Source organism: Prunus mume, linkage group LG5, assembly GCF_029339155.1.
Source record: "Prunus mume cultivar Tortuosa linkage group LG5, ASM2933915v1, whole genome shotgun sequence".
Classification (NCBI taxonomy): Eukaryota; Viridiplantae; Streptophyta; class Magnoliopsida; order Rosales; family Rosaceae; genus Prunus; species Prunus mume.
In genome coordinates this window covers 19104691-19115582 of record NC_142702.1, presented here as the reverse complement: position 1 = coordinate 19115582, position 10892 = coordinate 19104691, and the positions used below count along the sequence as shown (strand labels likewise).

At 35.1% G+C, this 10892-nt stretch overlaps 1 pseudogene; it reads left to right on the top strand.

Annotated features, from left to right (window-relative positions):
• The first annotated feature begins 4833 nt into the window (after positions 1 to 4833).
• On the top strand, positions 4834 to 7877 carry LOC148917233 (uncharacterized; annotated as a pseudogene).
• The last annotated feature ends 3015 nt before the right edge of the window (positions 7878 to 10892 follow it).

Below are 10892 nucleotides of genomic sequence, written 5' to 3'. Positions count from 1 at the left end.
ACCAACTTGTTTCTCAAGTGTTATTGTTTCTCACATAGAATAGGGCGTACATAAGTCGTATGTGGTTCCATGACCTCATGGTTCCCACGTCTTATGAAAGAGTTGGAGAAGAAGTTAGTGTCCAGATTATTGTTAGTTCCATCCAAGATGATAACAAAAATATTGTTTTAGACTGCTCTATGTACCATTAGGCTATGAAATGTTCAAAGTCAATTAATTATTCACATAATATTTACAATAATATGAGATCACAAATTTATTCAGTATCGTAACAAAAATAAAATAGCGAGGTTCGCATGATGAGTCCAGATTTTTTAATAAGTGATATATTTATTTTTAATTAATAATATATAATATAGTATAATATAACAATTAAACTTTGTAAAATGGTGAAGCTTTGACCTTTTTTCAAATATATAATATATGTAACATATTAGTCTATTCATTAATTTTTGTCCTACCTCTATTAGAATGAGACTGATATGTATTAGACACGCTTATACTAGTCCTACCTCAAGATGATAACAGACACACCTAATTATGGTTGATTTGCTTTAAGCAAATAGGCATTCATGTTTCAATTGCTTGACGCTCACGCCAAAGCCCATGTTCAATTTTCCTTTATCATCCACGTCCTCATCACCCTCATCGTTTTTGTTTTAATTTTTTTCAAAGCTGTACAGTCAAAAGTCTTTGGATATACAACGAGAAAGGATCTCCATAGTCTCCTTCATTCGTTACGCCGCGTAACTCACGCCTCATCAATTTTTGTGACGCAAATTTTTGTGACGCCTCATCAATTCCTTAAATAATTTTATTTGAGAGACATCATTTAGGGTTCCTTACAATTTTTTTTTTCAACAATCCAAATCATTTATTTTTTAAGTATACATTTATAAATCATTATTGCAAAAAAATTAGACAAATCGAAAACCATTTCGATATTCAATTGTGTCCTCTCTCTCTCTCTCTCTCTCTCTCTATATATATATATATATATATATATATATAAGAGAAGTTTGTGGCTAGTAAACTCTAATTTATAAATAACGTTGTACTTAATGATGCTTCTATGTGTATGTATAATTTCAAACGACTTAGGTTTTATTTATTCTCTAGAGGCAGTGGCGGATCTGTGTAAAGGGCAGGGTGGGTGCCTGCCCATCCAAAGTTTTTATTATTATTGAAAAACCTATATATGTTATATGGGTAGCCCAACTTTAAAAACTTAAAAAGCTAACCCAATGTACACACACGCCCATCCAACTTCAAAGTGGTCCCAGCTTTTGTCTCTTTCTTTTGGCGCATCTTTTCTCTCTTCCATTCTACAGACCAAACGACAACAACAGCTTCCTTTTTCCCTTTTTATTTTCTGCATCTTCCTATTATATTGGCTGGGCAGTGGGCAACTTGGCAAAATCTTGTCCTCTTCTTTCTACAACAAGAAGTAATTTCTAATTCTCTCATTTTCTATATATCTTTAATTATAGTTTTAATTTAAAATTTAATATTCTAGGGTTTACTTATAGATTGAATCATAATTTTGTGATTTTGTTGAAATTAATTAGGGCTTTGATTTTAGAAATTTTGTTGAGATGTTTCAATGTTTGATTTATTCTTTGTTGATATTGTTGAGATGCTATTATTATTAGAATTTGTTTAATTTTTTGTTGGTATGTTTGATTTAAATTATTTATTTTACATGTTATTCATAGGTTATCTTTGATTATGTCGGATCACAATCGGAATCCCAAGAGAACAAAAAACTTGTTCTCTTTTTTTAAGCAAAAGAATGATGGGTCATCATCTAGTACATTGCCTTCTAGCTCTTCTGAATCTGAAAGAGTCGATGATTATCATGATTTTAATATCAATTATCTTGAGCGTGATCCGGGATTACTTCGTCTAATATGCACATATCCGGTGAATGAACAAGATAATGTGAGAAGAGCATATATTCTTTTAGGACCATGTCAACCCGAGTTAGAAGATTATCCAAGCTACTAAGAAGGGCGGGACTTTCGTCGATTTAATAAAAAATGGTTTGGTCAATTCACTTGGCTTGAGTATTCAGTTGCTAAGAATAAGGTATTTTGTTTTCCTTGTTTCATTTTTGACATGAATCAGTCACACCCAACCTTTATTGTTGATGGGTATAAAAAATGGAAGAGAATTTGTGGGAATCAATGTGCATTTCAACATTAGGTAGGCAAGTTAAATTCACAATATCATCTTGCTATGCAAAAGTGGATTAGCTTAAAAACTCTATCTCTTCATATTGAAAAAGTGGTTGAGAAGCAATCAAAGCAACAAGTGATGAAAAATCGGTTGCGACTTACGACCACAATAGAGGGCATTAGGTATCTAGCAAATCAAGCATTGGTTTTTCGGGGCCACGATGAATCCGTTGACTCATCTAATCGGGGCAATTTCATTGAAATCATAAAATCTTTTGCAAGAATGAATATAGAAGTTGAAAAAGTTGTCCTTGATAAGGCTCCTCAAAATGCTCAATACATTGCGCATGACATACAAAAGCAAATCTTACATATTTTTGCTAACAAGGTGAGGAAGACAATTTGTAAGGAACTTGGGAAGAACAAATTTTGTATTCTAGTTTATGAATCACTTGATGATTCCGGTAAGGAACAAATGGCTATTATTCTAAGATTTGTTGATTGTGGTTCATGGAATGGCTTACAAGCATTGTTTCTTCAAGATTGTCCATATGCATATTATGTGCATTGCTTTGCTCATCGCTTGCAATTGGCATTAAATGGTGCAGCTAAAGATGTGAAAGTTTTATGGAGGTTTTTTTCATTTATGTCAACAATTAGTGGAAACAAGTTTGGTAGAGAACTATTGTTTGATCAACATGTTGATTCGGTTGGTGTTGACTCTTCCCGTTTCTACAGCAACAACGGAACGAGCTTTTTCATGTATGAGTTTCTTGCTGATTGCATGACCCTTCACATTGAAAAAGAGTTTGCTAATAGTATCACTAATGCATCGATAATTGAGGAATTTAAGATTTCTAAGTCTCGCAGGGTAAAATTTTAGATTTAACTAGTGATGTTTTGTATTACATTTACTTGTGGTTTTTGTTTTTGTTGTTAAACTTTTATTTATATATAGATGTATTTGAGGGTAAGGCTTATTACGTCCCCCCTGACTAGGTGTATCTTTTTTATTATTATTAATGAAATTTACTCGTACCGTCGAGTTTAGTAATATAAGTTCCGCCCAATTGGCTTTCCAATTCTGAATCTGCCACTGCTCGTGACATTTTTGCCTTCGTGATTTCAACACTCCTGACGTTGGTCCGGATGAGATATCCAGCCGAAGTTCTGTTTCAAACACACCCTACGGCCATCACAGCATTCATCTCAAGTTTACTTGCATATTGCTTCGCCTCATTTTGCGCGTCTTGTTTTTGCCAGTGGCGGGACTAGGCTTGGACCGCTTGGTTCTTAAACTGTGGCAAGAATTACGCGGAGCACAAAATAGCATTAGTCAGAGGGCATGCCCGCTTTTGCCAGTGACCTCAGTGAATATGTTTCTCACATAGAATAGTATGTGGTTCCATGACCTCATGGTTCCCACGTCTTATGAAAGAGTTGGAGAAGAAGTCAGTGTCCATAGATTATTGTTAGTTCCAATAGTACTATATTGTTTTAAGACTGCCCTGTGTACTATTAGGCTATCCACTTTTTGTCCAGCACTGAAGTAACCCTACCTCTATTAGAGGAAGGGGGAAAGGGGAAGGTTCGGACCTGTAAATGAAATAATTATTCACATAATATTTTGATATTTTGTAATTTTGATATTTTGTAATGATATTTTTGTAAAATTAGGTACTACATTTTGGTTTTGGCCTTATGCTAATTAGATGAAATTATATTATTATATTCGAAATTAGATGAAATTATATTATTATATTCGAAATTAGTAAACTATATTGTGTTTTAAAACTAAAGCTCCCTAATTTTTATCCTACCTCAAGATGATAACAAATGCTCAGTACAAATAGTTTTTGTTTTTGTTTTGTTTTGTTTTTTCCAAACAGTACAGTCAAAAAAGTCTTTGGATATACAATGAGAAAGGATAAATTATTGCATGGTCTCCTTCATTTGTCACGCCGCCTGACTCACGCGTCATCAATTTTTGTGATGCACATTCCTCGCCTCCCTTTATTCATACGTCGTTCACCTTTTTTTCACTAATGTTTTATGCTGCCACATCCCAACTTCCTATATATAGCTTACGTTATCACTCTTTTTGCCTCATATTCCCAGTCTCCTTTATTTATCATACGTCGACGCGTCATGTTCTTTCTTGGACATGTTTTTCCACTTGATCTGCCTTTGTATATATACACACTTCCTCATTCTTTCTAGCCACACAAAATGGATAATTGAAAACCAAAACATAGCCCAGATATAGGACTAGGATGCCTGGAATTAATCATTTTAATACGGGGATGAATATTAGTCCTCCTAGTAGTTCTAATGTTGTCATATGTTATATCAACCACCAGCAGTTGTTCATCAACTTTGCAGTACAACAACAACAAACATCTAACCGCCGTCATCATCATGGCAAAAAAAACATCCTTGCGTTCACCATTTCGACAATCCTGACGTTGGTCCAGATGCGATATGCACAAGAAGATCTGTTTGAAACGCACCACTTCGTTATGGTGGTTGTTCTGTCTAGCGTCCTCGCATACTGCCTGGCCTTCAGCTTACTTGGGCGACTACTGCTAGTTATGAGGCCTAGTGTTAATGCTGGTACGGCTAGCGATGAACATGATTGTCATGCATACATGTATAAATGGTGTCACATCATCATGCTGCTGTTTGGCTCACTCTCAGTTGCTTCACTCTTGTGGCTTCTACTTTTTCCACACTTCCCTTCCTGGCGGCCTGTGCTCTACCTAGTTTTGATCTTCTTGTTTTCGTTGGTGGTGCTGGTGTTAGCCTCGAAACTGGTGCCGGCCGTTGGCAAATTCTTTTCTCCAGTATGCCGAGCACAAAACCGTTGTAGGAGGACAAGTCCATTTTTGCCCCTAAGCAGAGTGGATTTGTCCCAAAGATAATCAATTATATAGGTCCCATTATATTATTTCAATATCACCGGTTATGTACAGTTATGTTTCTATATCTTTTATTTCTTGAAATAACATGTGAAAAAGAATGAAAATTTAGGATGACTATTGTCCAGTTTTGTGGCTAGTAAACTCTAATTTAGACGTTGTACGTAATGATGCTTCTATGCATATGTGTAATTTCAAAGAACTTAGGTTTTATTTGTTCTCTAGCGGTATTGCCATCCATAATCTCAACAAAGTGAGATAATAACCCATTTGAATTTAAAAGGCTCCCAACAAGTGATAATTCCAATTACAATGTATGGGTGGGCGTGGATTGGATTGGGTCGATTTTATTCCAAATTGTTAGAAATTTAGACTGTATCTTCGGTTAACTCATCTCTTCACATCAAAATATTTGTCAATTTCAACTTTCACAAAAGAAAACAAAAAAGCCAAAATGGTTGCACTTTATCCTTTCATCTTGCTTCTCCTCCACACACTCTTGAAACTTCTTGTTCCTTTGTACTTTTCCAATGAATGACGAATCGTTTTGTGGAACATCAAGGGCGGAACCAAGAATTTTTCAAGGGGTGGGCTAGCTAAAGTTATTAGTTTAAAATTCAATGATTATTTTATTTGGTACTTACAATTTCTATAGTCTTTTTAGAAATAACAGTAAACATTGAATCATATAAACCATGCTAGTTCATAGCTCCATAGACTAATTTTCAATAAGCTTTAACATAAACCAAATATGGTTTAACACCATAGTGGCTTTGTAGTTGTTTATGTTCCTCTTATCAATAAAATACTATCGCTTTTTATAAAAAACAAAAAACAAAAACATACTAAATGCAACTAAAAAACACATATGATCAAAATAAAAATATGTTCAATAACATAACTGAAAGTGAACCTATTTTCATGTGTATTTTTATTGCTGTCCTCCAACTAAATTTATAAATAAATAAAAAAGGACTTTTTTATTGCTGCCCTCCAACTGAAAGTGAACCTTAGCTGGTTGTTGTATTCCAACTTCTTTTCGTGTTATTTGATCTCCTCATGTAAAGTTTAAATTTCCTCACACCAAATATTGTTGAGATTTTCTATATTTATACAGAGTATGAATCAGTTGCAAAAATTCAAAAGAGATGATATCAAGGAGGCGTTACACTTGCTATGATCAAGGAAAGATTACAAAATAATTACAAGATTCTTAGGAAGGAAAGACTACAGCTAGTGCTAATATCATGGGTGATCTGCAGCTGTTACAGCTGCATTTGTAACAGTTGAAGGTGCAGCTAATATGCCCTCTCAAGTTGAGCGTTCTTGAACTCTCAACTTGTCTCTGATGAAAGTGAACCGAGGGGAGCTCAATGGTTTGGTCATGACACTACTACATTTTACTATTTGCGTGATGAGATTTTCCGCGACGAAGACAAATTCGTCACGCAAAATTCACTCATGCGACGAAAAAACAAATTCGTCGTGCAAAACTACAAAATCTTGTGCGACGAAATATTTGGTCGCGCAAAGATACTTAGCACGACAAACAAACAAATCGTCGCGCAAGGTGGGGAAGAAAAACCGGGGTTAATTTTTTTTGGGGCCAAACATTTGCGCGACGATATAGTTCGTCGCACAAGGTATCCTGGCGTGATGGTTACAAATTTCGTCGCGTAAAAGTGGGTAGGAAAAACTGCAATACGGATTTTTTGGCTGCAAATGCTTGCGCGACAGAGATAGAGTTCGTTGCGCAAAGTGTGATGTCGGCACGTTCTCGGCGACGGAAATTTGCATATCGCGACGCCGTTTAGGGTTTGCACGATGAGATTTGCATGACGAAGGAGATATTTTCGTCGCACAAAATTCCGATGTTGATGGTCTTTGCGCAACGAAAAAAGGTTATTTGATGCGACAAAAAAATTGTTTTGCTCCACGAAAATGATATTTCTTCGCGCAAACTCCTTCTTCTACATATCTGCATTCCGCCATTGCAGAGTCAGAATGCAAAAGTTTACAAAAATTTAGAAATTTGTCTGTGCTGTGCCGCGCTGCTGCCTCTGCTGGGAATTCAATACGCTCATTGGGTAAGTATTATTTGTCTCCAAGACTTGCATGATTCTGTTGATAGGTTTCTTCAGTTGCCCCTCACTCAACAAGCCTTAGCCCAATAGCATAATGAGAAATGAACTAATGAGTTGTTAGATGGCTCTCTCAGGCTGTTGGATGTTTGTGGCATTGCCAAGGATGCGCCTTGTTACAAACCAAGGAATGCATGCAGGACCTTCAATCGATCATGCGAAGAAGGCTGGAAGGTGAAACTGAAGCTCTTACAAGTGAGGTTAGGAAATACTTAACCTCTAGGAAGATGGTGAAAAAGGCAATCCAAAATGCTATGAAGAATCTGAAGGCAGTCGACAACATATCCACCTTCTCTTCCCTCAACAAGGACAATGAGACATTTTCCATTGTTAGCAAGTTGAGAGATGTTGAAGCAATCACTACCGCAGTGTTTGAGTCACTTCTTTCCTTCATCTCCGGGCCAAAATCACAGCCAAGCAGCTAGTCAGTGGTCAAGATGAAGCAGTCAAAGGAATTTTCTTGTGAGGAAGCAACAAAAACAAATGAATTTGCCGAGGTGGATGCTGCATTGAACTCACTCATCGTCTTTTTTTGTTTTCGACACGTATATGGAGGCCCTAATCCTATGATATATGTTGACATGTTGACACCAACTACTAAAGTCACCTCACCTGAACAAGGAGTTACCATTTTGTTATAAAGACCATAAGTAAATTCAAAATAACAAAAGAAAAAAACTATAACTAAAATTTAAAGAAAAAGTAACACCACAACCCTAACAATCAGCCCACCCCCAAAAACATCTTCCGAAAAGTTGAATTCAAAATTTTGAAGAGACAGAGACCAAAAACTAAGAAAAATTATATATATATATATAATACATAAAACTAGGGAGACTTTGGAAAAACACAAAAGAGAGAGAAATTTTGTAAAATAAGCAAAAATAGACAAAATTACCCTTATTTAATTTTGGATTTCATAAGGAATCCTTTACATTTACATGTCTTTAATTTGAAAGTTGAGAGGTTTTTCTGTCTTTTTTCAAAAAGCTTTGGCTTTTTCCAAAAGTGAAATTTTTTTTTTGCTAAAACCTAAATTTACTATAAAACTATGGGCAGAAATATGAATTTTTCAACGGGTGGACTAATTAAAATTATTGGCTTAAAATCTAATGATAATTTTTCTTGTACTTGATAGTTTTTCTAGAAATAAAATATATATTAAAGCATATAAACCACGCTAGTTCATAGCTTCATTGACTAATTTTCAATAAGCTTTAACATAAAATAAATACATGTGAAATGCGCCCAAAAACACACATAATATCAAAATGAAAATATGTTGAACAACATAATTAAAATTGTACATATTCAAGTTGTGCCCTATGATCCTTGAGAGAATTGAAATATTTTGTTATTGTGTATGAATCGATATTGTCAGCAAATTCTTTTTCAATGTAGACAATAATAGAAATGGCTATAAACTCGTTCTTCATATGAACCGCACCACACCCACCCTTTGTACTACCTAATTGAAGAGAGTGTCATTAATATTGACGAAAAAAAATTACGAAAACAATGGAAAAAAAAAGAAGAGGAAAAGGTAGAGAGTTAAAGTCATGAGTGTTTACTAAGGGATTATTTCTTAATTGGGCAAGCAAATTAATCTAAAATCACATTAATATACATTTATTATATTTTAATTTTCAAAAAAGGCTAGAGCCCATGGTAGCCCTTAACTTGGTTTCGTGAGTGTGTTCAACTCGAAACAAATTTATAATTGGTGGAAAGGCCCAAGAATATTGAAACTATTAATGCAGAACTTTCATCCTTGACTGGAACACTGCCAACAAATTCACAATAGTTTCTGAAATTATGATTGAAATCACATGGGATTATCATATCAAATATTTCAACGAAGATAGTACATTTTCAAAAACTAATTCCATTGAATGGAGGATTTGACTCTCACACGCCTTGAGCAGTAAACATAAGACCAAGAGGGATGTCTATACATGGCAGGCAATACGGTTGTGTTCCGTACTTGGATAAATTTTGGACCTTGGGACAGACTCCGTTGATTAAATTGCTACTACCTACTCTCTTGTTCTTGTTTAAAATATCAGTAAATTTTGGTGCCTATATGGTTAACTATTACTAATCCTGAATTCCTGCAATTATCATGCTATTTTGCCTAAATAAGGGTTTGAGCTTAATTACGATATGTGTTAGTATGAAAATAGTGTTGTAATTTCCTAGACTCTAGTTTAGGTTGAAAACTAGTGTGTGAAGAATTGTTACTGGACGTTTTGGCACAACTCAGTCAACCCCATACATCCGAGGCATGACTTGACCGATACGAAAAACTTGACTTAAGGTAAATCATGCATTCATTATAGGATTCCTAGTTGGAGTTTTTTCACTCAAGTATTTTTATGTTAATCTTATTTTTAATAGGATTTGATTTTATCTCTTGAGATTACCTTCCTAGTTGGACTCTATTTTGTTTTAAAGTTAAAATATCTTTTATCTAAAACTTGGCAAGCACTCCCTAGTTGTTTCATTGCTTTCATCTTGCTATATATTGGTTCCTTTTATAAAAGGGTTATGCTAAGGAGATCAACTTTAGATACCAACTTGTGTACCATCTCTCTAATAGAGGTGGAGCCCACCAATACAATGGGTCCCACACTCTATTAGAGAGATGGTACACAAGTTGGTATCTAAAGTTGGTCTCCCTAGCATTTTCCTTTATTATAAAAAGATGATATTGGGATGGTATTTGGGATACCATGCATAAAGCTGGCGTAAGTGATAGAATCAAAACATATATCCATAATTGAACATTATTTGGTCTCCATGTTTTGACGTCTTTCACCAAGAGTCCTTATTGGATTACATTTGATCGGCATATTTCAATAGGATATGTGTTCATGTTTTTGGGATCTTTTACTGAGAGAACACGGTTTTGCATAAAAGAGGTGTGCCTCTCTTTTGACAGTCATAACTTTTGACATATTTGTGTGGAGCATAGAATTCTTAGGAAAAAGCTGTTGTGCATTTATTTGAGATAAATCATCAAGTGTTCTATGTTTACTTGGTGATTTATCAAACACTTTAATTATTCATATGCATGTCGGTGACTCATACGGTTGAGGACACCAAGATCGTTGTGGCAGTTTTTCTCCGATGAGCTTGAATCGATCGTGACTAGTATCGGATTCAACATAAAGAGAGTTGGAAGAACTCCGACGAGCTTGAAGCAATCGTGACCAGTATTGCGTTCAACATAAGGAGTGTTAAATATCATCTCGTGACAGAAGTTGAGTTACAAAGAAGTCGGTAAACATTATATAGAATGTGTCTAGGATAAGTATGTGAGTACTTCTTGTAATCATCGTTCTATAATGGATTTGTGTTGGACTGAGGAGTCCCGTGGATTTTCCCCAGAGATGGGGTTTTACCACGTAAAATAATTCTCTGCATGTTCTTTTATTTTATGCTCAGCACGTTTCAAGATTGATAAGCCATATCAATCCTGTTACCGAAGTTTATTTTTATTTATTTGATTATAATCTTAAATTGGCATATTCACCCTCCTCTAGGCATTTTTAGACATCCTACATGTATTTTCAATATGATCTTGCTTGCTTGCTGCAATATCATCTTCTTTTTTTAATCAATAGGTATCCATGTGTAGACGACGGGATTTGGAT